Genomic DNA, 26,530 nt, shown 5'->3' with positions numbered 1-26,530 from the left:
AATTTCAGACTTCTAGGTTGACCAGTACCTGAGATAATGTTCCTAGATGAAGTAAAAAGTAAACTTACGGGAAACGGAGAAAGAAGATTAAAACATTCCTGATCCGTAGCTAATACCCCCTTCACAGTCTTCATAATCATCTTCAAGTCTTCTTTTGGCACCCCTCTGCACCTGTCTTGCTTTTTTCACTAATGTCTTGATTATATTATCAGCATGCCTTAGTCTGTGCTGATCTAAAAAGAACATAGCACGTACCGTACGGGAACCAACACACATACCCAACTTTTGAAGGACCTGGCATTTAGTTATATTTCCAAGATTGAAGGTTGCCACAGCATCATACACACCAAAATGTAGTGTATTAATTCCGACAAACACTGTTTTTGGGAGACGATGCCATATCACACTATTCAAGCACTCGTTGGGGTTCTGCGTTTTTCCGTGAAGACATTTCATCAGAAGACTTCTGTCAGCCAGATCTCTGAAAATGGGCTTTATTTCTGCCATGATGGCTGATGGTAGACTGTGGTGGTGAATGTATTTCTCTCCTGTTGTTAGTCCCCTATTGTATTTACACCAGCTGTTTTCACCTTTGGGGCACAAACCATGTTGTGGATGCTCATCCGTGGATGCGGTGTGGAAATATAAAGCCCATATAGCTCTCCTCATTTCTTCAAGATTGCCTGTATTTTGCCTGATTGCAAGGCCATAGCAGTTCTGAATGTGGTCTATTATGGAATCAGTCAATCTTCCTCTGCCATCCAAGGTTTTCCCATCATCTAGTTTTTTCCCTTTCATAACTGATTTTAACCTTCTCAGCCTGGCACCCATTCTCTTCTGCACATGTCCTATACATTCAAGTTTGCTTATATTTACACTGTTCCCATATGGTTTGCTTTCCAAAACTTCTTTGAATGCTTTAGAGTCACCATCTCCCAGATATTTGACATAGCGAACATTATACCACTGTGAAGAGCGATGAAAAATTTTCTTCACCCCAGCAACCTCCATGCCACCACTACTACCATAATAATTAGCAATACAGTCATCACTGTGTTCATTTTTCAGCCTGCCTGTGCACCTACAGTATTTAGACATTATTGCAACATCAATAACCTTGCCAGTATAAACACTAGTTGCTGTTACAACACCATTGTTGGAGGTGTGGCCCCTTTTCTGCCACGTGCCATCAAACGCCACTGTGAGGTCACGACTGCCGTCATTTTCTTCCACTGCTTCTTCCACAGCAACCTGCATTGACTTCTGTGCTACATCTTCAACTGCAGATCCTAGTACATAATTGTAAGCTTCAAACTTTGAAGGTGCACTTGGAAGATTTAGAACACCACATAGCATATCACCAGCTGCTTTGCCCTTACCAATTGCTCGCAATCCATAAACTTACCTAATATTTACACTATAAAGTTCAGTTTTCTTGTATCCATTATTTACAGTTACTGAAACCGAACTTGGAAACTTACAGCTGTATTTACAAACACTGCATATTAAATTAAACTGGGCAGCCAGGCCAACATGGGATTCTACTTTCAGAGAAACGTTTCCATGACATTTTTTGCAGCACAAACTGTTTTCAAGAGCTTCACACAATATATTCGTATCAATGAGTTCAAAAACTTCATTCCCTCTATCAAGTAAATTATATTTCTCTTCCAAATCTCTTAGTTTTTTATGAGAAGCACTGTTTTCATTTGGTGTAAGTTCGTTCGGCAAATCAGTAATAAGTGGATTCACATTTTCCAACAGTGATGATGATGAACTGCTTTGCTTTGCTAATGAATCATTATTTCTTTTCTTTTGCCAGTTCACACGCTTTTTAAATACTTTTGCTTTAGCTCTAGGCATTTTCACTGCGAAAAATGAAGCACTAAATACGAAATAACTCAACAACAACTACTTTCTTATATCACACTGTTTACAAAACAGTCCCGCCACAAAGTCAAAGAGTAACTTGAGGAAACCAGAGAGAAACATTTTCGGGCAACTAGTGTATAAATAGTCGCTGGAAACCGGGATATTTGAATTCATGTCACTTTAAAGGTACTGCCAAAAAGTTCATGGTCAGCCACGAGAGACGTGTATAACTAAAGCGCAATACCCGATCTCACAAATATATAAAAATAAAATAGTTATAATTGTAGTAGAGCTATGTATGATACGTCATTTTAAAGAGGAAACATGGCAGAATATAATACGCCAATAAAAAAAATTCGATTTTTTAACCCAAAATCCGATTCCGTATCCCCTTAATCGGGCAGGTAGGTCAGAAAATTTAAAAAGGGAAATGGATAGGTTAAAGTTAGATATAGTGGGAATTAGTGGTTCGGTGGCAGGAGGAACAAGACTTTTGATCAGGTGAATACAGGGTGATAAATACAAAATCAAATAGGGGTAATGCAGGAGTAGCTTTAATAATGAATAAAAAATAGGAGTGAGGGTAAGCTACTACAAACAGCATAGTGAACGCATTATTGTGGCCAAGATAGATACGAACCCCACTCCTACTACAGTAGTACAAGTTTACATGCCAACTAGCTCTGCAGATGATGAACAAATTTATGAAATGTGTGATGAGATAAAAGAAATTATTCAGGTAGTGAAGGGAGACGACAATTTAATAGTCATGGGTGACTGGATTTCGAGAGTAGGAAAAGGAATAGAAGGAAACGTAGTAGCGTAGTAGGTGAATATGGATTGGGGCTAAGAAATGAAAGAGGAAGCCGCCTGGTAGAGTTTTGCACAGAGCATAACTTAATCATAGCAAACACTTGGTTCAAGAATGATGAAAGAAGGTTGTATACATGGAAGAATCCTGGAGGTACTAGAAGGTATCAGATTGATTATATAATGGTAAGACAGAGAGTTAGGTACCAGGCTTTAAATTGTAAGACATTTCCAGGGGCAAATGTGGACTCTGACCACAATCTATTGGTTATGAACTGTAGATTAAAACTGAAGAAACTGCAAAAAGGTGGGAATTTAAGGAGATGGGACCTGGATGAACTGAATGAACCAGAGGTGGTAGAGAGTTTCAGGGAGAGCATAAGGAAACAATTGACAGGAATGGGGGAAAGAAGTACAGTAGAAGGAGAATGGGTAGCTCTGAGGGATGAAGTACTGAAGGCAGCAGAGGATCAAGTAGGTAAAAAGACGAGGGCTAGTAGAAATCCTTGGGTAACAGAAGAAATATTGAATTTAATTGATGAAAGGAGAAAATATAAAAATACAGTAAATGAAGGAGGCAAAAAGGAATACAAACGTCTCAAAAATGAGATCGACAGGAGGTGCAAAATGGCTAAGCAGGGATGGCTAGAGGACAAATGTAAGGATGTAGAGGCTTATCTCATTAGGGGTAAGATAAATACTGCCTACAGGTAAATTAAAGAGGACTTTGGAGAAAAGAGAACCACTTTTATGGATATCAAGAGCTCAGATGGAAACCCAGTTCTAAGCAAAGAAGGGAAAGCAGAAAGGTGGAAGGAGTATATAGAGGGTCTATACAAGGGCGATGTACTTGAGGACAATATTATGGAAATGGAAGGGGATGTAGATGAAGATGAAATGGGAGATACGATACTGCGTGAAGAGTTTGAAAGAGCACTGAAAGACCTGAGTCGAAACAAGGCCCCCTGAGTAGACAACATTCCATTAGAACTACTGACGGCCTTGGGAGAGCCAGTCGTGACAAAACTCTACCATCTGGTGAGCAAGATGTGTGAGACAGGCGAAATACCCTCAGACTTCAAGAAGAATATAATAATTCCAATCCCAAAGAAAGCAGGCGTTGACAGATGTGAAAATTACCGAACTATCAGTTTAATAAGTCACAGCTGCAAAATACTAACACGAATTCTTTACAGACGAATGGGAAAACTGGTAGAAGCCGACCTCGGGGAAGTTCAGTTTGGATTCCGTAGAACTATTGGAACACGTGAGGCAATACTGACCTTACGACTTATCTTAGAAGAAAGATTAAGGAAAGGCAAACCTACGTTTTTAGCATTTGTAGACTTAGAGAAGCCTTTTGACAATGTTGACTGGAATACTCTCTTTCAAATTCTAAAGGTGGCAGGGGTACAATACAAGGAGCGAAGGACTATTTACAATTCGTACAGAAACCAGATGGCAGTTATAAGAGTCGAGGGGCACGAAAGGAAAGCAGTTGTTGAGAAGGGAGTGAGACAGAGTTGTAGCCGCTCCCCGATGCTATTCAATCTGTATATTGAGCAAGCAGTAGAGGAAACAAAAGAAAAATTCGGAGTAGGTATTAAAATCCATGGAGAAGAAATACAAACTTTGAGGTTCGCCGATGACATTGTAATTCTATCAGAGACAGCAAAGAACTTGGAAGAGCAGTTGAACGGAATGGACGGTGTCTTGAAAGGGGGATATAAGATGAACATCAACAAAAGCAAAACGAGGATAATGGAATGTAGTCGAATTAAGTCGGGTGATGCTGAGGGAATTAGATTAGGAAATGAGACGCTTAAAGTAGTAAATGAGTATTGCTATTTGGGGAGCAAAATAACTGATGATGGTCGAAGTAGAGAGGATATAAAATGTAGACTGGCAATGGCAAGGAAAGCGTTTCTGAAGAAGAGGAATTTGTTAACATCGAGTAAAGATTTAAGTGTCAGGAAGTCGTTTCTGAAAGTATTTGTATGGAGTGTCACCATGTATGGAAGTGAAACATGGACGATAAATAGTTTGGACAAGAAGAGAATAGAAGCTTTCGAAATGTGGTGCTACAGAAGATTGCTGAAGATTAGATGGGTAGAACACATAACTAATGATGAAGTATTAAATAGAATTGGGGAGCATTTTGTGGCACAACTTGACAAAAAGAAGGGACCGGTTAGTAGAACATGTTCTGAGGCATCAAGGGATCACAAATTTAGCATTGGAGGGCAGCGTGGAAGGTAAAAGTCGTAAAGGGAGACCAAGCGATGGATACACTAAGCAGATTCAGAAGGAATTAGGTTGCAGTAAGTACTGGGAGATGAAGAAGCTTGCACAGGATAGGGCAGCATGGAGAGCTGCATCAAAGCAGTCTCAGGACTGAAGACCACAACAACAACAACAAGTTGAGTTGCTTATCTTAAGGTGCATGAAATATCTTCCTGACCGGTTTTATTTCGACCATCCTGTGGGCTAAGGCTGTATCATCATTTATTTTCATTAGTTTATGGTTGAGGATTTCCCAGAGGAGATGGTATCTTCCAGCACAACAGTTGCTCACGCCATAACTCCAAGTAGTCCCACGGTAGATTGAAAAACACGATAATGGATGACGAATTCCCTACCTTAAAAGTATAATTTCCATCTCTAGCAGTCACACTTGTAGGTCCTTAAATAACAAGGAAACTACCGTATATAGAGGAGATATCTGGACTGTACGCGCACGTTTGGCGTCGTTTCCAACAGACCACGTAACAAGCACATACGGAATCAACAACACTTGGAAATTCAGCTGGTTTTACGTACTAGATGTAGTATGCAATTAGCTGGATGCTCGTATTGGTCTTGGGGCACATGAAATGCCGGAGAGGGAATGTATGTCTGGAAGCAGGCGCTGAATCCCGTAGTTTTAGCATAAAGTGTCCTGACATCGAGAAATTTTACCTGTCCCCGCTTTTATTGTGGTAGACTCTCTCACTAACGAGGCGCTGTCATGTGATATGAAGCCACTGAGGAAGACACCGGTTGTCTAAAAGTTGCACCAAATCTAAGCCATTTCTCTCCACCTGAACTGAGAAGGCAACAAGCGTTGTTACATAACAAGATGCTGGATAATTCCCAGCTTGCTACTCAGGATTGTATCCCTAGTGCTACATCTGACAGACTGGAATCTGGAGAACGAACGATAAAAACATCCTTATGAATGTTTTGATATACGCCATAAATTGGAGCAAATATGTATCTAGCAAGCACCATCAAGAATAAAAGGTGTCGTAAACACCCGCAATAAACGAGCAAGCTTAGATTTGGCCCAAGGTGTGTGGAAAACAGCAAATACTGCAGATTCCGCACGAATCATGTTGTAGGCACGAATTGTCTTTTGGACTGTAATATAGAGGTCGACCCACTTCGCAGTTGCAGCGGAACACTCCAGACTGGCCTAAAAGTGGCGCCTTGAAATGACGGTCAGTTTCATTTATCAGAGGATCAGGGGCGTGACTTCTACGCAGCAGGGCACTTATGGGCTTTTAAAAGACTTAACTAGCAGAACCTAAGACAGTTGCGCTAATCTCCATATGATTTTTCACGCTGTACTACTTACAAAACATTAGAATGAACTCAGTAATCGAAGCTTCACTCTCGAATCCTTGACTCTCTATGTCTTAATAACTTTTTGATGCGTCATTAATTGACGAGTAGTATTAACCAGCAGCCTCTCTTCCGCCTCCGATGTTTTAAGACTCGGACTCCCACTACAAAGCAGCTTCAAATGTTTTATTACTTTACAAATGAGTTAATTCATTAACTACTTGACGTTAAGCATGTAAAACCTTTATGGTTGAAGTTCGGATTAATGTTACACAGACTGCGGGAACTCTCCTCCAATAACTCTTCACACATCTCAGTTTTTATGACGTTTTATTTCCTGAACTATATGTCGTATAATGGAATAATCTTGCAAAGACCTACAGTGATATATTCGCATACTGTCTGCAAAAAGTGTTGCGAATAGAGTAAGTTGTAAAGAAGAAGTCAATTATAACTGATGCTGATGTTCATTGCACGAAGAACCAAAATGTAATTTTTTCCTTTCATTATTTTCTATCAGCCAGAAATAGATTCGATGTGTGTTGAAATGATGTGTAAAGTTTGTTACAAGTCACTATGTGCTCGCACTCTCAAATACTGAATGAATATAGTCGTGGTAAGTTGCGCGAAGTCAGTTATGTTGCCTTATGACGTATGCGAAGATTTGCTGTGTTAAACTTCTATTATATATATCTCTTAATGAGTAGATTATAATAGTACTTAAAATTTTAAATTCGATCAGTAAATGTATGAAATACTGAAAAATCTAACTTTTTTTGCCCCTGTAAGGCGTTAGGTGGGCAACATGCAACTGAGAATTGGTGAACAATTTAGCTGCTTAGTAATGTAAATGCTATATTGGTTCGTTCCTCCCATTGGCAGTTCTATAATACGTACTAACGACATACTAAGTTTGCAAATGTCTAGCTGGAGTACGTTAGGATACGGCAACATGCCATTACCTAACGAGAGATTCACGAATGACTCTGTGAAATGGAACCGCGCGACTGCTGCGGTCGTAGGTTCGAATCCTGCCTCGGGCATGGATGTGTGTGATGTCCTTAGGTTAGTTAGGTTTAAGTAGTTCTAAGTTCTAGGGGACTGATGACCACAGTAGTTAAGTCCCATAGTGCTCAGAGCCATTTGAACCATTTTTGAACTCAGTGAAATAATGACATGTACGCTGCTTTCACTTGTAAAAAGTTCTTGCTTATAGCGTCTTTTTTTTTTGCAAAAGTGCGTTATTTATTAGCTTGTTTATCTTGCTCGAAGTGTATTTTGACCTTTCTCGCAATGTGTGCTGATAGAATCGCCAAAAACACATAATTGGAGACACAACTGAAGTGGGAAAAGATCAACAGCAATCTTCGACTACATTGGAAATAGATTGGCAGCCTCCCCTTGTACTGGAACCACGAGCAGGTCTTGTTTTTGCACAGACGTTGCTTGGACGCGGGAAGATACGGACACTGCTGCAGGGGCAAAGAGACAAAAAAGATGTTGGTGACTGAAAGCGACTGACAGCATCAGCCCTCGTTACCAAGGATGAGACGTGCGTGGTGTGCGGCTGCCGCCCGTACCGCCCCGAACCGCTGCAACGGCAACACGGGGTTCAGTGTGGCGCCCGGCAGGGGCCGCGCCATCCGTTCAGCTGTCGATACGTGACGCCGCGCCGCGCCGCGCCGCGCCGCAGCGATCCATTCGCTCCCAGAAGCGAGGTTAAGCGGCTTTGGTAGGAAACGGCGCAGCGCGGAGAGATGCGCGCCAACTCGTGTACCTACACCTGACTTCACGAGGTATCGTCTCGCGGATACATCTGTAGGTCAGGCAGAGTCCACTGTCGAGTAATTTAGGTCGTGCTCAGTTCCACGTGACCCGCACTCATTTCTATTCGCAACAGTAATATCAGAAAACACACAGCAACGTCTCTTCACTTCAGTCCAATGACAGTAGTGCGCATAAAAACAGATTCAAGCATTCTTCGGGGATTTTTCGGTTAAAAGAGGCTTACTAGTTAAAAAATAAATTTTCCTACTGCCAGTATGAAATGACGCGTTTGGGGAAGTAGAGTGCGTTTCTCAATAACGAAAGTAGTGTGATACTTAGGATGTGTGAGCTGCTGCATTATTCTGGTGCCTAAACTGTAATATAAACACGCGCAATTTTGTAGTAACCAAAGCATAGTTATCTATGAAAAAAATGGCAAACCTGGAAATAATTTCTTGTTGTCCTGTCATGCAGAAAGTCACACATATTGTGCATCACTCACACAGTTGACCGACTACAATACACGTAAAAAACAGAAACATAAAATAACAATCACAAGGATATTGCGGAGCTATAGACGCTGATGGAAAAAACTGCACCACGAAAAATAATTAATGCACAGTAATGAAATTTCTGCAATACTTTTGTCGAAGTAACATAGTCGAGTGATTAATATTGCAAGATCACAGCTTAATGTAAGCGCCAGATAAGCTACTGCAAATGTGAAGTGCTGGTACATTAATAACCGATGTAAGCGCCAGAACTGATGAATGAAAGCACGCAAACGCGTTGCGTTGTACAGGTGCCGGAAGACAGTACGTGCTTTGGAGTGGCAAGCCTGTTGCACCTGGTCGGTCAGCACAGGGACGGTTAATGCTGTTTGTGGTTGACGCTGGAGTTGTCAGATGATGTCCCGTATGTGCTCTGGTGATCTAGCAGGCCGAGGATACATGTCGACACTGTGTAGAGCATGCAGCGTTACAAGAGCGGTCTGAGGGCAAGCGTCTCGCAGTTGGAAAAAAAAAAAACAACCCATGGAATGCTGTTCACGGATGGCCGCACAACAGGTCGAATCACTAGACTGAAGTGCAAATTTGCAGTCAGGGTGCGGGAGATAACCACGACAGCACTCCTGCTGACGTACGAAACCGCACCCCATGCCGCAGTCTCAGAGGGCGGTGGGGCCAGGGGAACACACGCTACAGAGCGTCTGGCTCGGGGCTGTGCTGCACTAAGCGGACTGTCAGCACTGCACCAGCTGCTGCTCAGAGCGCTGCTGCAGGCGCAGCACGATGCGCCAGCGCCATACGACGAACACGATCATCTTCCCTCTCCGCAGTGCCGTGTGGCCTTCCGGAATTCGCTATTCTTGTGATCGCATATTCTGGTGGCTACCGATGCCAGCAGTCACGTACGATGGCTACATTCCTGCCAAGTCTTTCTGCAGTATCACGGAAGGAACATTCTATTACACGTCCTCGTTCATGCTCGATGAGGTGCTGACAATGGTGTCGTTGTCGCCTTGAAGCATTCTTGACTAACACCAACTCACCACGCTCAACCTCAGAGGCAAGTAATGCTCACGACCGTTACAGCAAACGTGATTTGCTTATGCGACTGGTGTGAAATCTGAATAGACATAATCTCAGAGATGATGAAATACGCCTAGTAGCTTTCGTTTATATCGCAGAACTTCTACGTGTTGCGATTTTTTCCATCAGTCTATATATAACTGTAAGCAACCCACCTCCGCTTCTTTACAGAAATGCAAATCCCGTATGCAAAACGTACAATTCAGCCATCTCCGTGTTTAGGACGTCGTATATCCTGAATTACATATCGTACAGTGATATAACTTGGCACGTACAGTCAGTAGTACATGTGGATACTGTCTTCAAAATCTGTTGCTAATAGTGCGCTAGTAAAGAAGTAATCAATTAAAACGCCACGCCTGACGCTTAATTTTTATTGCTTGAACAACGAGAATGTAGTTAGTGATAAACTTTTTTTTCCTTTCATTATTTTGCTGGAGCGTCGGCGAGAAGAAATTTAGAAAAGGGCTGAAATTATGTGTAAAGTTTGTTGGAAGTTGCTACGTCCTCTTATTCTTAAATTCTTGATGAATATAGTTAGGGCAATTACTCAATGAGAGTTGCGATGCCTCAAATATTTATACAGTTTCTAACTTCACTGCTCCACTTATTGAGGTTATGCTGCTTACTGAGTAGATTGTGATATCGTTTTATATTTTTAAGTTCAGTCAATAATTTTGAGATATACTCAAAATCAAAGTTTTGTTACTCGTGTACGCCATTTGAGAGTCAATCTGCAGATGGAACTGGGTGACACTTTTAGCCATTTAGTAATCTACATCTACATCTGTACTCCGTATGCCACCTTATAGTGTGTAGCGGAGAGTACTATGTCACTTCCATTTTTTCCAGTCGACAGTGGTTGTCGGGAAGAACGATTGCTGGTATGCCTCCGTGTGGGGATCGAACCTGTGTGATTTTACCTTCACGGTGTTTTCGCGGGATATACGAAAGGGTGGCCACGATTTTCGGATCAAGGATTCTCTTCAAACTGGATATGCCTTTTATAATCCGTCAGGACAACATAATCTGCAAGTAGTAAGGCGTTGCTGCTTAGGCAATTCCGAGAAAATCGCAAGAGAATTTTTATGCGTCATGGTGTAACGGTGCGTTGTGACCCCGAGAACGAGTTAGCGTCGGTCATGTGGTTAGTGTTCAGTTTCCATGATTGGTGGATCGCTGGATCGAGTCACACTAATCATTTTTTTAATTAATATTTTTTGCACTAGTCGTAGTACTTCGTAGATATTACTTTGGAAAGGTAATGCATTTGCACGTCCCTTTATTTAATTTCCAATGTTATTCAGTGTTTACTAATTTTTATTATTACAACTAATATTATCTGACTTCTATTTCTGCAGGCAAGTTAAAGCCTTCATCAAGCGGCTTCTACCTTGTTCATATCTGACAACGAACAAGAAATTTCTTCTCTTGAAAATGCTATTAAAATAAATTCAATCGGATGTCACCAATTTTCGGCACCGATATTTACGAAAATGTTGCACACGAAAATGGTTGCACACAAATTATCGGAATGAAGAAAAATTTTCCAAATAGTCAGCAAGCTCTGTTTTTCCTTGTGCGTGCGGAAAAACTGCATTCATTCGATGTAGAAGATGCCGCTTTAAAGTAGTTTTCCGTGTCTGTATGAAAAATATATTTCTGCAACTTGTCATATAGAAAGCATATATGGCGATTAGTCGTAAATTACCCTCATGTTCTGGCATATTGTAACTCAAGGTATTATTGACTAAAGTTATTTACATCATTGTTTGTTGATGTTTGACTTGAGCTTTCCAAGATCATCACTCGTCCTTGAAGCATGTGTCTGCAGATTGAAGCATCCAGATCGCAAAGCAGTTTCCGCTACATTACCCCACTGCAGAATGGCTATTACAACAGGCATACATATTCAGGAAAACTTTATGCATTTGGTCGTTCACTTTCCGCTAGCTTTATTTACAATATTTGCTGTGATAAAAAAAAAAATCAGTAAACGATCAAATAACACTGGAAAACCAGTGTGTTTGTTTGTGGTTTGGGTACCTTACGGGCGCCCAACGGTGAGGGTATCCGCACCCTAACAGTGATTAAAATAAACGAATGTGGATAAGAACGCAAACAGTCGTACACGCATGCACACGAAAAGACCCAACAATTAATCTATCGCACAGACACTCCCACATGCACTAAAACCGATGAGGAGGCGAGATAGCTAATCAAGAAGTTAAAACAGAGGGAAAACAAAACGCGTACACGTTTCTCTTCATTATATTACCTGTCAAATGTAATATGTATGGAATAATATGACTAGTGTTGACAAAAATATAAATTACAAAGAAAAAAAAAGAGCGGGATTCGATCAACCGATTACGGAGCTTGAACGCTAACCACTTGAACGGCGCAACATCAATGCTCAGTGTCGCAGTACATCACCGATGCGTAAAATTATCTTGCGATTTTCTCGAAATCGCCTATGTAGGAACCTTAGTACTTGGGCCTTATGTTGTCCTAACGGACTGTTAGAGGTATGCAAAGTTTGAGGAAGATCCGTGATCCGAATGTCGTGGCTACCCCTCGTGAGGTATATCAGGTACATCTAAGGGTAAGACAACAAGCCTCGAAACTGCTGATGCTAAAATGAAACTGGCGGTTACCTAACTGCAGTCTCACCAACTTCATTCTCACGGTAAGAGTAGTGTAGTGGGCCGCTGGTGTGACACTGCAGGACAACTGACGACAGCAAGACATGCGCCTGATATGTTAAGTATTGTCACCAGAGATATAATGATACAGATCGTCCACAGTATATATATATACAATTCTTTAGTTTAGTGGTTAGTTTCTGCATATAACCTAAGAATTAGATTCCAATCCATTATATATTAGTTACAAGGTTTACACTATTTCATTTGGGTAACGCGGCTGCGGAGCTACACCAACAGTTTCTAATGGATAAAATCAAAATATTTTCATTAGGCCTTAAAGTGGACGTGTGAAATAGGTTTTCTCTTTTGTACGTAGAGCGTTAGGGCGAATTTGCCCCGAAAAGTGCCATAAAACAGTCGAAGAAACACATGTTCTGGACGCGCTGTTCATAGATCTTGAGTCACTATTTGCCCACGGAAAACTAACAATGCAGCTCCGGAGAAAAATTACAAACTCTGCCAAGTTAAAGGAACCATGAAAAAAGTTCACACATCCATATTCATAAGAATTAGTCCCGTTCCTGGCACGTTTACTATTTTATCTTGAACAAACTGCCATCTGTGGACGTGTCCACTTCGTGAGGGCGCCATTTCTACACTGCTTAACATTCTGTGCATTGACAACACGGAATCTGTCCTAAACACAGTTTGCTGCTGAGTTTTGCAGCCAATGGCTTGTTCAGGTTGTGGCGAGAAATAAATTTTGCGTGTCACTCGCTGTTGTTCGATTAACAGCGAGGACCGTCGCAAATTGAATAATTAAAGAACGACAGCGAAAATAGTTACCTGACATTTGGCAGCAACGGCGCTCTAACGAGTCGGTGGCACTCGGAGTACTCCGTGCAGTGTTGTTTATTAACCTCAGCCTGTGACCCGAAGTGGATGCGTAATGAGCAATGTATGTGTATTAATTAATCAGTGGGTACCATCTGTCTAGTAATAATCCGTTCTAAATACGCGTACTTACAGCTGTTTGTGGAGAACTTACCGATAGCACTAGCAGTATAATGACTGAACTTTTGGAAATCAATTTTACCAATAACTGTACAGCGCAATTTCATTATGGAAACTTCAAAACCTCAACGGTTTCTGCACGAACGATAAGTATTCGTATTACTGTGCGCAGCTTCCATGAAAAATTGTTCCGTGAAGGGTTCGCTGATATCTAAAACAGTAGCAGATCATGTCTTCGGTAGCGCTAATAATTCGAATTTTCTATAAGAGATGTTCTTTTAGTTGTAATACGTGTCTAGTTTCCACAACAGCCATAATGATAAATATCCTTAATGTGAAATATATACGAGCATTTTAGTGAAAAGTGCTTTAGGCGGTGATCCACATTATTAGGTAACATTTGTACGGGCAGAGGTTCACCAATAATGTAGGTCGCCGGAATACGCAGGAGTGCCAATAAGAAGGCTCCTGGAAAATTATCACTTCCCATCGCGGGAATAACTTGGCACTCTTCCCTTTCCACCCATATTAGCACTGCTGGAGTGCTTTCTTGTTATCAGGAAACATAACAGTCATTTACTGGCACTTAATACTCATTAACCTGTACCATTTTGGTCCCATCAGACCTTCCAGCTTGAAGAATGGTTACTCTAGTGCATCTTCTCTTTTTACACAGGAAATTTATCGGCAACAGATTTCGAGTTAGGACATGTTATGAAGACATGAAGTACAAGGAGCAGCAGTAAAACAAGAAGGTTATGGCAATGGTAAATTATTTTTCGTAGTAGCATGGAATTTTCCTTATACGGTGCCTATTTAATTTCGATATATTCTACCAAAAGATAAACATAGTTAACACTACACAAAAAATGTAGGCGGGAAAAGAGCAAAAGCATTTTCGATTTTCCTGTAAAGGACTCGAAAGATCAGTTGAATGGGGCGGATGGTGTCTAGTAAAGACGATTTAAAATGAACATAAGTTAAACAATGGTCGTGGGGTACAACTGAATTATGACATGTGACGCTGAGGGAATTACTTGAGAAAATGAGGTGACTCAGTATTAAACTCGTTTCAAATGGCTCTGAGCACTATGGGACTTAACATCTGAGGTCATTAGTCCCCTAGACTTAGAACTACTTAAACCTAACTAACCTAAGGACAACACAAACATCAATGCCCGAAGCAGGATTCGAACCTGCGACCGTAGCAACAGCGCGGTTCCGGACTGAAACTCCTAGAAACGCTCGGCCACAGCGGCCGGAATACTCGTTTCCTTCATGTTGATGTATACCGGGCACTGAATGTAAGTAATGCGTATGACTTTCTGCTTATTATCTTCGTACATGTAGGTGCTTCTGCGACGGAGTGAACCTATGTTCCGCCCGACATTTGGGAGCGAGCATTATTTGCGTTGCCATGTCATAACAGTACTTTAGGCAGATTTTGTAATCGATGATCGTCTCAGTAAAAGACAACATGATCCCAATTCACACTAACATTCACGTTCAAGGTTGAAGTTAATTTATGCGTAATGCGGAGTGCCTTTCTTGCAGAGTTTAATTCTGCCGCAGCCAGCGCAGACTACCCGATTTGAACGTGGCTTTTAGGGCAATAATTCAATGAATATTAATGAAGTATGAGGGAAAGAATGGAATTCAGATGGAGGGGTTTCTTGTGTTACTTGCAAACATTTAAGTTCCAATCACTGATGTACGTCGTACTAAACATATCGTTTACAATATTTGTTTTAATGTGGTAAGTAACTGTGCCTATATCTACTACTAATCCACCCCATCCGTGATTATTTAAATAATCGAGTTTGCATGCATAAAATGAGTTAATGACTAACTGCTATCATTTTCAAATACTGAATGAATATAGTCACAGAATTCGCTCGCCGTTTGTTATGCTGCCCCAAAACATGTACACGACTTTAATACTTGATATACTCTGTCAGACATTTAACATAGGATTATACGTCTAAATCAGTAGATTACGACACTATTTTAAATTTTTAAATTCCATAAATGACGGTATGAAAAGGGTACTGATAATTATATTTTTCTTTCCCTTGGGAGCTGTTAAGACACTGAATGTTTTAGCCGTTTGATAATGTAAATACTGCGCACAATGTCTTAGCGTGCGTGGCAGAGGATATTTCTAGGTACCACTCTCATTTTCTCCCTTTCCTTTTCCTTTCCCGAATGGTGAGTAGGATGAACGACTGTCAACATGATGGTCTACCAGCTCTTATAACTCTGATTTATCGTCGTGGTGAATTGGCAAAGCATCTGTGGTAAGAAGTAATATGTTGCCCGCCTCTTCTTGGAACTTGCCCTCATATAATTTGAACATTAGAACGCTACTCTTCTAGCCTCTGAACTGAAGTTTGGTGACCATGTCTATAATGGTTTCATGCTAAGTAAACAAAACCGTAATGAACGCGTCGCTCTCCATTAGGTTGCTCCATCTTTTCTTAGTAATCAAATTTGATACGGGTGTCAGACTGATGATTAGTTCTGAACAATCGGGCAAATGAATGTTTTGCTAGCTTCGTCTCTCTTGAATTACATTTCCGTTACCCTCTTTATGTGAGTATCAGCGAGGTATATGCTTCTCCTACAAGTAATTTTATGTGGTCGTTTCGCTTTAAGTCATTGCGCACGGCTACTCTAGGCATTTTGCGGTTGTCACTGTTTCCACTGGCCATTTACCATCTGTATAATGAAATTTTACGGCAGGCACTCTCCAGCCCTTTTGTCATTAATAGTGTTGCTGTACAGTAGTGGATTTCTTTTCCTATGTATGAGCAATATGTTACATTTATTTACGTTCAGGGTCAACTGCCAGAGCCTGCACTTTCACCATTCCTCTGCAGGTCGTTCTGTAAATTCTTACTGTCTTGTGGCGTTGCTACTTTGGTACAGACAACTGCGTCATTTGCGAATAGGCTTAAAGAGCATATAGTCGATTTAGCTTGGTTAAGAGCGACGTGTTGAGTTCTATCTGCGAGAAAGTCTTGAATCCAATCGCAGCTCTGTTCCGATACTCCGTAAGCTGGTATTTTTTTCATTAAAAGGCAATGCTGGGCGGTGTCAGATGCCTGACTTAAGTCCAGGAACGCGCCATCAACCTGAGCGCCGTAGTCCACTGCGCTGTGGATCCCACGGAAGAACAGAGCGAGCCGATTTTCGCAGGATCTCTGTTTGCGGAATTCATGTCGATTTTTATAGAGGAGATGTTCATTCTCCAAAAATGTCATAATTCTTGAGCATAAAACATGTTCCATAATTCCAAATAAATATGTTGTGCTTCCGAGTCAATTAGCATTGAAGATAGCCAATGAGGCTGTTGGCCGTGCAAATTCATGTGGCCGGCCAGATAGAATTAGTGTCCGTTGTTCTCAGAGCGTAGATGTTAACGCACGAGACAGCTCAGCCTTTGTATCGGGTTCGATTCTTACTACCGTCCCATGTCGTACTTTCCTATCGCTCTCTTGTTCGGTCTTAGGAAATCAAACGAAGATGACATTTGGCGAAACGGTCTCTGGCTGTCCGCTTCAATCTGCGCGCTCTACGGCCCGATTGCTAATTAACTCGGAAACGGCGCAACACATTGATTTTTTTTCCTTAACAGTTTTTCTTCAGCGCAACTTATCCTGCAGTACCCTTATACGTTTTTCGGATTGTTTCTAACCACCTTGGATTTGATAGGAAATCCAGAGCTCTACAGGTCTGCCAAGAAACGCGATACAGTTGTATTTTGTTCACTAAACAACAAAAATGTTCAAATGTGTGTGAAATCGTATGGGACTTAACTGTTAAGGTCATCAGTCCCTAAGCTTACACACTATTTGACCTAAATTATCCTAAGGACAAACAAACACACACACCCATGCCTGAGGGAGGACTCGAACCTCCGCCTGGACCAGCCGCACAGTCCATGACTGCAGCGCATGAGACAGCTCGGCTAATCCCGCGCGGTACTAATCTACAATGCAGAACTATGTCCAATGCCGTCTGCAAGTGCCGGCCGGAGTGGCCGAGCGGTTCTAGGCGCGACCGCTACGGTCGCATGTTCGAATCCTGCCTCGGGCATGGATATGAGTGATGTCCTTAGGTTGGTTAGGTTTACGTAGTTCTAAGTTCTAGGGGACTGATGACCTCAGAAGTTAAGTCCCATAGTGGTCAGATCCATTTGAACCATTTTGAACCGTTTGCAAGTCAAGGAATAGACAGAATCATGCTAGGCGCCGGCGATCTGGTTCTCGTGGACGAAGAGAACAAGATGACTTTCAGGAGACATCAGTTTGCGGAATCAATGGAAATTCGCATGGAAAAGATTTTCGTTACCCGACAAAGTCATAATAAGTGATCGTAAAACCTGTAACGACTCACATATTCGAGCAATCGATCTGTGATTTTTCTTTTGACCTGTACGTCACAGTTAACTGCAGCAACGTCGCGAGAGCCTCGCTCGCAGTCGTTAAAGGCGTGTAACAAAGAAAGGTCAGGGTTTGGCGGAGGCAGATGGCGCGGAGACGGCGGATAAGCCGCTGGGCCGGCAGCGCGCCAGCGATCCGCTACCGCGGCTCCCGCCTCCCGCCACCCGCCTCCCGCCCCCCAAGGCGTAAGCCGCCCTTGGCCCCCGCCGAGCCAGGCAGAATGTACGAGGGTCCGGATTGCGTCACAGTGCGAGCAATACGTACGCCGCATCCACCGGACTGACGTGGCGGCAGCGGCTGTGCCATAGCACGTCACGTGGCTGGAAACACCTCTGGATACTGGAATTTACCGTGGTAGTAGCGCTGATAGGAAACATCGATCGTGGCGTTCTTATAGTCAAGGACCCTTTTTTTATAATTTGAACATAGACCATTCATTGTATTCATTGAGAAGATGAAAACATGTTTGTGAACAGTTTTGAGACAGTATCAAAGCTTCAAGTGGTTACAACTTTGAAAGCAGTATCTTTCTGGAACACGATCTGAATTTTCCCGCACAGAAAGAGTGGATCGTGGATCGTAATTAGAAGGAAGTTAATTCCTATCGTATTCTACCCCCCCTTCCTACTTCCATCTATTGTCCGCATTAAAGTATTTTATGAACATTTGAGAGGAGTGAAGATTACAATAAACTTTCAAGTTTACTTAGCTTGTGATGTTGAGTTGGCCAAGTTCTTTTTGTCTAGGGGTCTGATTCTTGAAGTTGAAAATCTCACCTTTTAGGTTCTCACGGTTGGATTGAACTAAATAAATTTGAAGATTGTTGCATCAGAATTTTTGTTTTTACGTAACTATGTTTTCTCACGTTGTACTATACCATACAGAATTATGATCCTTCACATTAAAAAACCCGAAATTACATTGTTCGCACAAAATACAAAAATACGCCCCATCACGTCAGAGGCATGCTTACCACTCTCACACTCTGCGGAAATAACACTTTCCAAAGTGTTTACAATTTCTCTTCACACATGAATTTCTACTAGTTTATGTTATCAATTTCGATCATTATTTCATAAATGAATCCAGAAATAAACATAGTAAGAAGTGGAGGACTGCGTAATTAATAATAGAAATTTTAAGTGTACAAATATTTCTTAATTTCAAATATTTCTATAAAATAACTTTAACTGTTCATTCGGAGTTAGTATTATCGATTGTAACATAGAAACTAACATTTTTCTTAAAAGTAATTCCTTTTCATAAATTTCAGCTTGGAATATAACTTATTGTGTATAAAATTATATGTAAGTTTTCAGAAAAGCAACTGACATAGCACTGACCTGTCCAAAATTCGAAAAATACTGCCATCGACAACTACAATTGAGGAAAAGTAATGCTACACGACGATGTCCCGTTACGCTATCCAATACAAGATTTGTAAGTGGGGACATTCATAAAATTGGCCGAAAACAACAATTTCCAATTTATGTTTTATTTGTTACTAGAACTCACGGACAATAAGTTCCTAATGTTTTAATGATGAACTCGCATCCGAAGTGCAATAAAAATAAATAAATGTGTGAGGCGATCTTCTTGACAAGCCCGCTTTTTGAAGCAACACGTCAATACTAGCTCGGTGAACACATATTCCGTTTATTACCAAATTCTACAACATACAGTCCAGACACTCTCTGGTGTGAAAGTTGCTGTGTTTGACAGATGGAGCGACACTAGCGTTCCAACCGGTCGTAAGAATAATAATTGTGTTTATTTTCTGCTTAATTAACTAAATAGTTGTTATATTTTATCGTAAATTACTAAGAGACAGGATTAACTTGAAATACATTTGAAAACAGTGAAACCACACCGATTCAGTAAAATAAGCTCCAATTATTCATGAAGGAATACTTTCGAATATGCGTATATTTGCAGCTTATTCCGCTGAAAGCAAGAGAAAATGAACACAGTTTCATGTACTAGAAGAATTTGTTTTGTTGTTGGTCTGGTGTTGTTAATCGTACGCACTTTCCATGCCACTTAAAAAAAAATTATGGAGTCCAATGATTTGTCCATCCTTACACTTCGCACGATTTTATAATACACGAATATTCTTCTAAACGTAATTACTTTTGCTTCAAAAGAAAATGTGTTGAAGATTATTGTCCTCTGTGGCACAGATCTGGCAATAATTGTGGAACTGATTTCTTATGTGCTAGGAAACAGCTTTACTGCTTCGACGAACTATTATCACGTCTGTGTGGTTTTTTCTTAAACTGAAATTGTGTTGGCTTATTTGGTACGCTAAATAATGTAACTTTTACATTCCACATAGGTTTCCTACGTTGAACATTCACTGATTGCTGAAAGTCTAGCGAAGATACACTTTGTGATCAAAAGTATCCGGACACCTTGCTGAAAATGACTTACAAGTTCGTGGCGCCCTCCATCGGTAATGCTGGAATTCAGTATGGGGTTGGCCCACCCTTAGCCTTGATGACAGCTTACACTCACGCAGGCATACGTTCAATCAGAAGCTGGAAGGTTTCTTGGGGAATGGCAGCCCATTCTTTACTGAGTGCTGCACTGAGGAGAGGTATCGGTGAGGCCTGGCACCCAGGTCGGCGTTCCAAAACATCCTAAAGGTGTTCTATAGGATTTAGGCCAGGACTCTGAGCAGGCCAGTCCATTACAGGGATGTTATTGTGAAACCACTCCGCCACAGGTCGTGCATTATGAACAGGTGCACGATCTCGTTGAAAGATGCAATCGCCTTCCTCGAATTGCTCTTCAACAGTGCGAAGCACGAAGGTGCTTAAAACATCAATGTAGGCCTGTGCTGTGTTAGTGCCACGCAAAACAAGCCCCCTCCATAAAAACACGACCGCACCATAACACCACCGCCTCTGAATTTTACTATTGGCACTACACACGCTGGCAGACGACGTTCACCGGGCATTCGCCATACTCACACCGTTCCATCGGATCGCCACATTGTGTACCGTAATTCGTCCCTCCACACAACGTTTTTTCACTGTTCAATCGTTCAATTTTACGCCACTTACAGCAAGCGCCGTTTCGCTTTTACTGGCGTGATGTGTGGCTTATGAGCAGCCGCTCGACCGTGAAATCCACGTTTTCTTACCTCCTGCCTAACCGCCATAGTACTTGCAGTGGATCCTGATGCGGTTTGGAATTCCTGTGTGATGGTCCGGAGAGATGTCTGCCTATGACACATTACGACCCTCTTCAACTCTCGGCGGTCTCTCTCAGTCAACAGACAAGACCGGTCTGTACGTTTTTGTGCTGTACGTGTCCCTTTACATTTCCACTTCACTATCACTTCGAAAGCAGTGGACCTAGTGATCTTTAAGAGTGTGAAAATCTCGCGTACAGACGTATGACCCCAACAAAACATTATCATAAAATGTAGAAAGGCCAACAAAAAACTATATGAAAGTAAAATGTTAAGCCCAATCACATGGCCGCGTTCGAAGTCTGTGAGTTCCGCGGAGCGCCCCATTCTGCTCTCTCACGATGTCTAATGATTACTGAGGTCGCTGATATGGAGTACCTGGCAGTAGGTGGCATCAAAATGCACCAAATATGAAAAACGTGTGTTTTTGTGGTGTCCGGATACTTTTGATCACATAGTGTAAGTCCACTCTGTTGAGTGGATACGTCACGTCTTTCCACAAAAGGTCAGATCTTCTTGTACGTTCAGCACTGACCTTCGTAATAGATTACGAGAAAAATGGTAACAAACCTATCGCATCTTAACACGGACCTAGACTTGGCTGAAGCGTGTCAGTTGCGAAACAAAAAGGCAGTCGATGGAATTGGAACACACAAATGCTCAAAAGAAACCAAGGAAGGGTTTGCAAACGCTGTCAACAAGAGAGATCATAGCTATTGTGTTTTGGGGTTCTAAGGGAATGATTCTGATTTATTTCCTTGAACGTGGCATAACAGTTAACTCAGAGTAATATTGTTATGCATTGACAAAGTGAAGGGGGTGAAGGAAAACAAGTCTCACGGAAAACTTAGTGAAAAAATTTGGTTTTTTCACGATAACGCACGTCCACAAACAGTCGATCATACCCCGAAACTCCTACGGGGTTTTGGACGGGAGGCGTTTGGTCATCCACCATAGAACCCGGATATGGCACCGAACGACTACCATCTCTTCCCAGCAATGGAGGCATGGCTCGCTACAGAACTCTTTGATACTGACATTGAACTGCATCGGTATAAATCAGTACATTAAAGGAATTCGCAATTGCGAATGAGAACAACCATCAGCAATTGCGAATTCATTTCACCTATTTCATAACTGCTGTTGTCGCCGCAGTGCCTGTTTCTTTGGGCATGCATCAGTGCAATATCGTACAAATCAGTGGTTGCAATCGTAGGCGGCACACTTATACAGAGACGGTATTGAAAACTTGTGCCAACATATGATAAGTGCCTTAGTTTGAATGGCGATTGTGTAGAAAAATAGCATAAGAGTGCACCTTTAAAAGTAAATAATTTGGTTTTTCTGTATTATTAATTTTTAATTTCAAAACGTCTGTTACTTTCTCGATGACCCTCGTAGATAAGCCAAAGTCGTTATCTCCAAGTGTAACGTTCTACAGTAGTGCGTGCAATTTTTCGTGCAGAATTCCGTCGTAAATTGTAGCTGTTAATCTGTTTACTATCGCGTATGGGTCTATGAGTCTGTCACCGACAGCTTCTGCCTACACATTGACACTAAAGGTATCCTAATGCGTCTCCATCGTGACTGTCTGACTATTTGCATCTGCTCATATATGCGTGTCATTTATTGTGCGGATTGACCGCGTGGTTAGAGGCGCGGCCCCTCCCACCGGAGGTTCGAGTCCTCCTTCGGGCAGGTGTGTGTGTGTGTGTGTGTTTTGTTCTTTGCATAACTTAGTTTAAGTAGTGTGTAAGTCTAGGGACCGAGGACCGCAGCAGTTTGGTCCCTTAGGAATGCACACACACATCTATTGTGAATCGTGCCCTGACTGTAAATTGTACACATTACTCGTTACAAGTTAAATAGCCCATATCTCAACATACTTCGATTTCCAGACGTATCATTAGTGGAACTTTTCGTCTAGTTTTGACCAGTACTACCTCATCTAGCAATATGGCATTTCTTTTTGGTTCAAATGGCTCTGAGCACTATGGGACTTAACGTCTGTGGTAATCAGTCCCCTAGAACTTAGAACTACGTAAACCTAACTAACCTAAGGACATCACACACATCCATGCCCGAGGCAGGATTCGAACCTGCGACCGTAGCAGTCGCACGGTTCCGGACTGAGCGCCTAGAAACGGTAGACCACCGCGGCCGGCATTTCTTTTTAACACCCATTGTACCGTGTGATTCTTATTAACATTTGAAAACCCCCGAAGCGACGTAGATGACGTTGAGACTAGTAATTCAATATAAGACACGTGGGACCGGAAATATCGGGACATACTCCAAAAGTGGACGACTAATGTCGGACATGTGACGTCACTAGGTGACTTACCTCGCCACTCGTGCAACTACTGGGCTTGTGGATCCTACGCCGGTAGGGGTGTAACGAGACATCCTCCTCTAGCATTTCGTTTTCTCAACACTGGTTGTCGATAGCAGTGTTATTTTTCGGATTTTGGACAGGTGAATATCATCTCAGTTGCTTTTCTGAAAATTTTTATGTAATTTTATACACACTATGTTGTATTTAAAGCTAAAACTTATGGAAAGGAATTACTTTATAAAATATTTCTGTTTCGGTGTTATAATCAGAATGTACAGTTAAAAAGTTTTTTAGAAACATTTGAAGTTACTAATTATTGGCATACTTAAAATTTCTTTTATTAATTACGCAATCCTGTACTGTTTACTATATTTATTTCTGGATAATAATCGTAATCAATAATGTAACGGAAACCAGTAGAAATTCTTTCGTTAGGAAATATTTTAAACCATTTAGAATATTGTTATTTCCGCAGACTGTGGGAGTCGTAAGCATGCCTTTGATGTGATCGGACGTATTTTTGTGCGAACAATGTAATTTCGGCTTTGTTAATGTGAAAAATCAAAATACTGTATGATATACTAAAATGTGAGAAAATATATTTTCGCAAAAAAATGCTGCAATAACAATCTTAAAATTTATCTATTTCAAACCAATCGTGAGGACCTGATGGGATATTTTCAGCTTGAGGATTCAGAACCCTAGACAAGAAGAACTGGAGCTATCTCAGCATGACAAGCTGCGAAAACTAGAAACTTTATTGTGATCTTCACTCCTCTAAATCTTCGTAAAAGACTCTGCTTTTTAATTACTTTGACAGGACGTTGCTTAATGTGGGAATAGATGGAAGAAGGATGGAGGCGGGAGATTACAGGGGCAATGCTGCACATCACTCCGCTATGCTTCTTGTTTTCCAATAACTTCTGTAAATGTGATCCATTGTAAACGTAGCAGTTACAAAATTATTGTCCTCGCTGTAACCAAACAAAAGCTATTGTCATTTTGTTTTACTATCCTTTTGTGCGATCTTTTTTTTACAGGCCTTATTCAGCAAAGAACACACAGATCATTTATTGGTAGCGATGGAATTCGGAAGTTTATACTTATTTACTTGCGACGCATTATAGTAGGCATCGCGAGCTTGGTAAACATAATGAATATTAGCTGAATTGAAACACAAAATTGTCTATTGAAAGGCAAAAAATACCGCCTGCCAGACAGAGGACTCGAATCCTGAGCCCCACGCTCTAAATTTGCGCACGTAGGTCCGGGAGCTAAACCGACGTGAATGCTTGCCTCGAGTTGAGATGACCAGATGCAAGGGACCAACAGGCTCCGCCGTTGCACGTGCTGCGAGGTACGTCACTTGGTGACGTCACACGTTCAATGTTTGTCGTCCACCTTTTGCGTAATTCCCGACATTTGCGTCTCCACGTATCTTACTTTCCACAGCATCATCTACGTCGCTTTGGGAGTCTTTAAACGTTTACGGATCTAAGCACTATGGGACTTAACATCTGATGTCAGCAGTCCCCTCGACTTAGAACTACTTAAACCTGACTAACCTAAGGACATCACACACATCCGTGCCCGAGGCAGGATTCGAACCTGCGACCGTAGCAGCAGCGCGGTTCGGTACTGAAGCGCCTAGAACCGCTCGGCCACAGCTGCCGGCATCTTGGCTTTCTAAGCATGTTTTCATCGAAAAAGATTTAAGTGGTTTCTGCACTCACCGATTCAGTTATTCCGCTACACAAGCTTGCCGAAATCCATACAGCTATATGACCACGGATTATAAACGTTCTAAACGTTAGCAAGAAACACCCTGCATCGCTCGCTTTCGCCGACTGTAGCTGACCATTTATTGGCATTTTCATTGCCCGATATGTTTTGAACATTAAACTTTTTTTGGTATTGGATAACGGTAATAACTTTGTTGGACAACAGAGTGATTGATATCTACGATAGATAAGATAGCACCAGAGCTAGGAAAAAATAAACGAGAGACACGATAAGAAGAGCTGCGTTGTGGTTGTAATTGGAAAGCCCTCTGTGGGTGCCGGCGCCGCACCGCCGCGGCGTGTCGGCCGCGCACTGCGGCGCGCTTTCGGGCCTCCTGCAGGGTCCTGGGGTCACAGGTCGGCCGCGGCGCGGAGTCCGTGACGGCGTGGCCGCGCACGGAAGGAGAACCGGTTTCATTATGGCGGAGGCCGCCGCCATCTATCTCGGGGCGCAATCACTGGCTGCAGGCGCCTCCCGCTCGGCCGCTGCGACCGCAACAGGCCCGCCGGGGCCGCTGCTGTTCCTTTTACTCTGTAGTATGCAGACTGCGTTGCGAACAGTAGGTGGAAACAATTCCTACAATGTGTGCTTTCAGGGCTGGTGTTACCGTCTTAAAACAAACTTCCTTCAACGCACTTTGTGCAGAGGCAGCCAGCAGATAGTAAATATTTGGAAAAAATGCTCATATTTCAGAATGGTCGAGAGATGCCACTAAACAAATAACAATTTACTGCCAGTTTCGATCAACTGATCATCTTCAGATACGATATAATTAAATACTACAGTCTACATGGGAACTTCCTTACGCTGGTGTAAAACAAAATGAAAACTATCTTGCCTCACTACCCGCAAGAGTAACGCAGTACTGACTCATCGTGCTAGTTGCAGTGGGATTCACAGCCGTGATGAATTCCTCGGATGATTACAGTTCGTCACACTAGCTCTATTTGTCAGGATTAAACCGTCCTTTTAATTTACACTGACGGAAGGAAATCGCAGCACCGAGGAGAAGTTGTGCGATATAAACGAAAGTCGGTGGCGTGTTTCTACACCTGTAGGATGATGTCTGTTCAAATTTGACGCCCGTCGCATAAGAGTAGCGCTAGTAGCGCCACTATGATGATGCAAAGCAGGTTTGGTTTACGTACACGCTCTAATACTCGTGATCATCAGTTATCTTTGAGATTGGACGTTGTGAGTTGATGTTAGTCAAGTATGCCTTTAAGGAGATAAAGACGCCAACACCTCACTGAGATCGAATGAGGTGGTGTAAGAGGGCTACGGGAAGCTAGATCTTCCTTCTGCGATATAGCGTAGAGACGTGGCAGAAATGCAGCGACTGCACGTGACTGCTGGCAGCGGCAGCCACGGCAGTGTGCGGTCGCGGGGAGACCGGGCTCTGGGCGGCCGCGTGCCGCTGCCGACGGGGAAAGCTGCAGAGTTCGGCATACGGCTGTGGCGTGTCG

This window comes from Schistocerca serialis, chromosome 7 (genome assembly GCF_023864345.2).
Source record: "Schistocerca serialis cubense isolate TAMUIC-IGC-003099 chromosome 7, iqSchSeri2.2, whole genome shotgun sequence".
NCBI lineage: Eukaryota > Metazoa > Arthropoda > Insecta > Orthoptera > Acrididae > Schistocerca > Schistocerca serialis.
The sequence above is the reverse complement of the archived record's forward strand: the minus strand, read 5'-3'. Positions refer to the sequence as shown.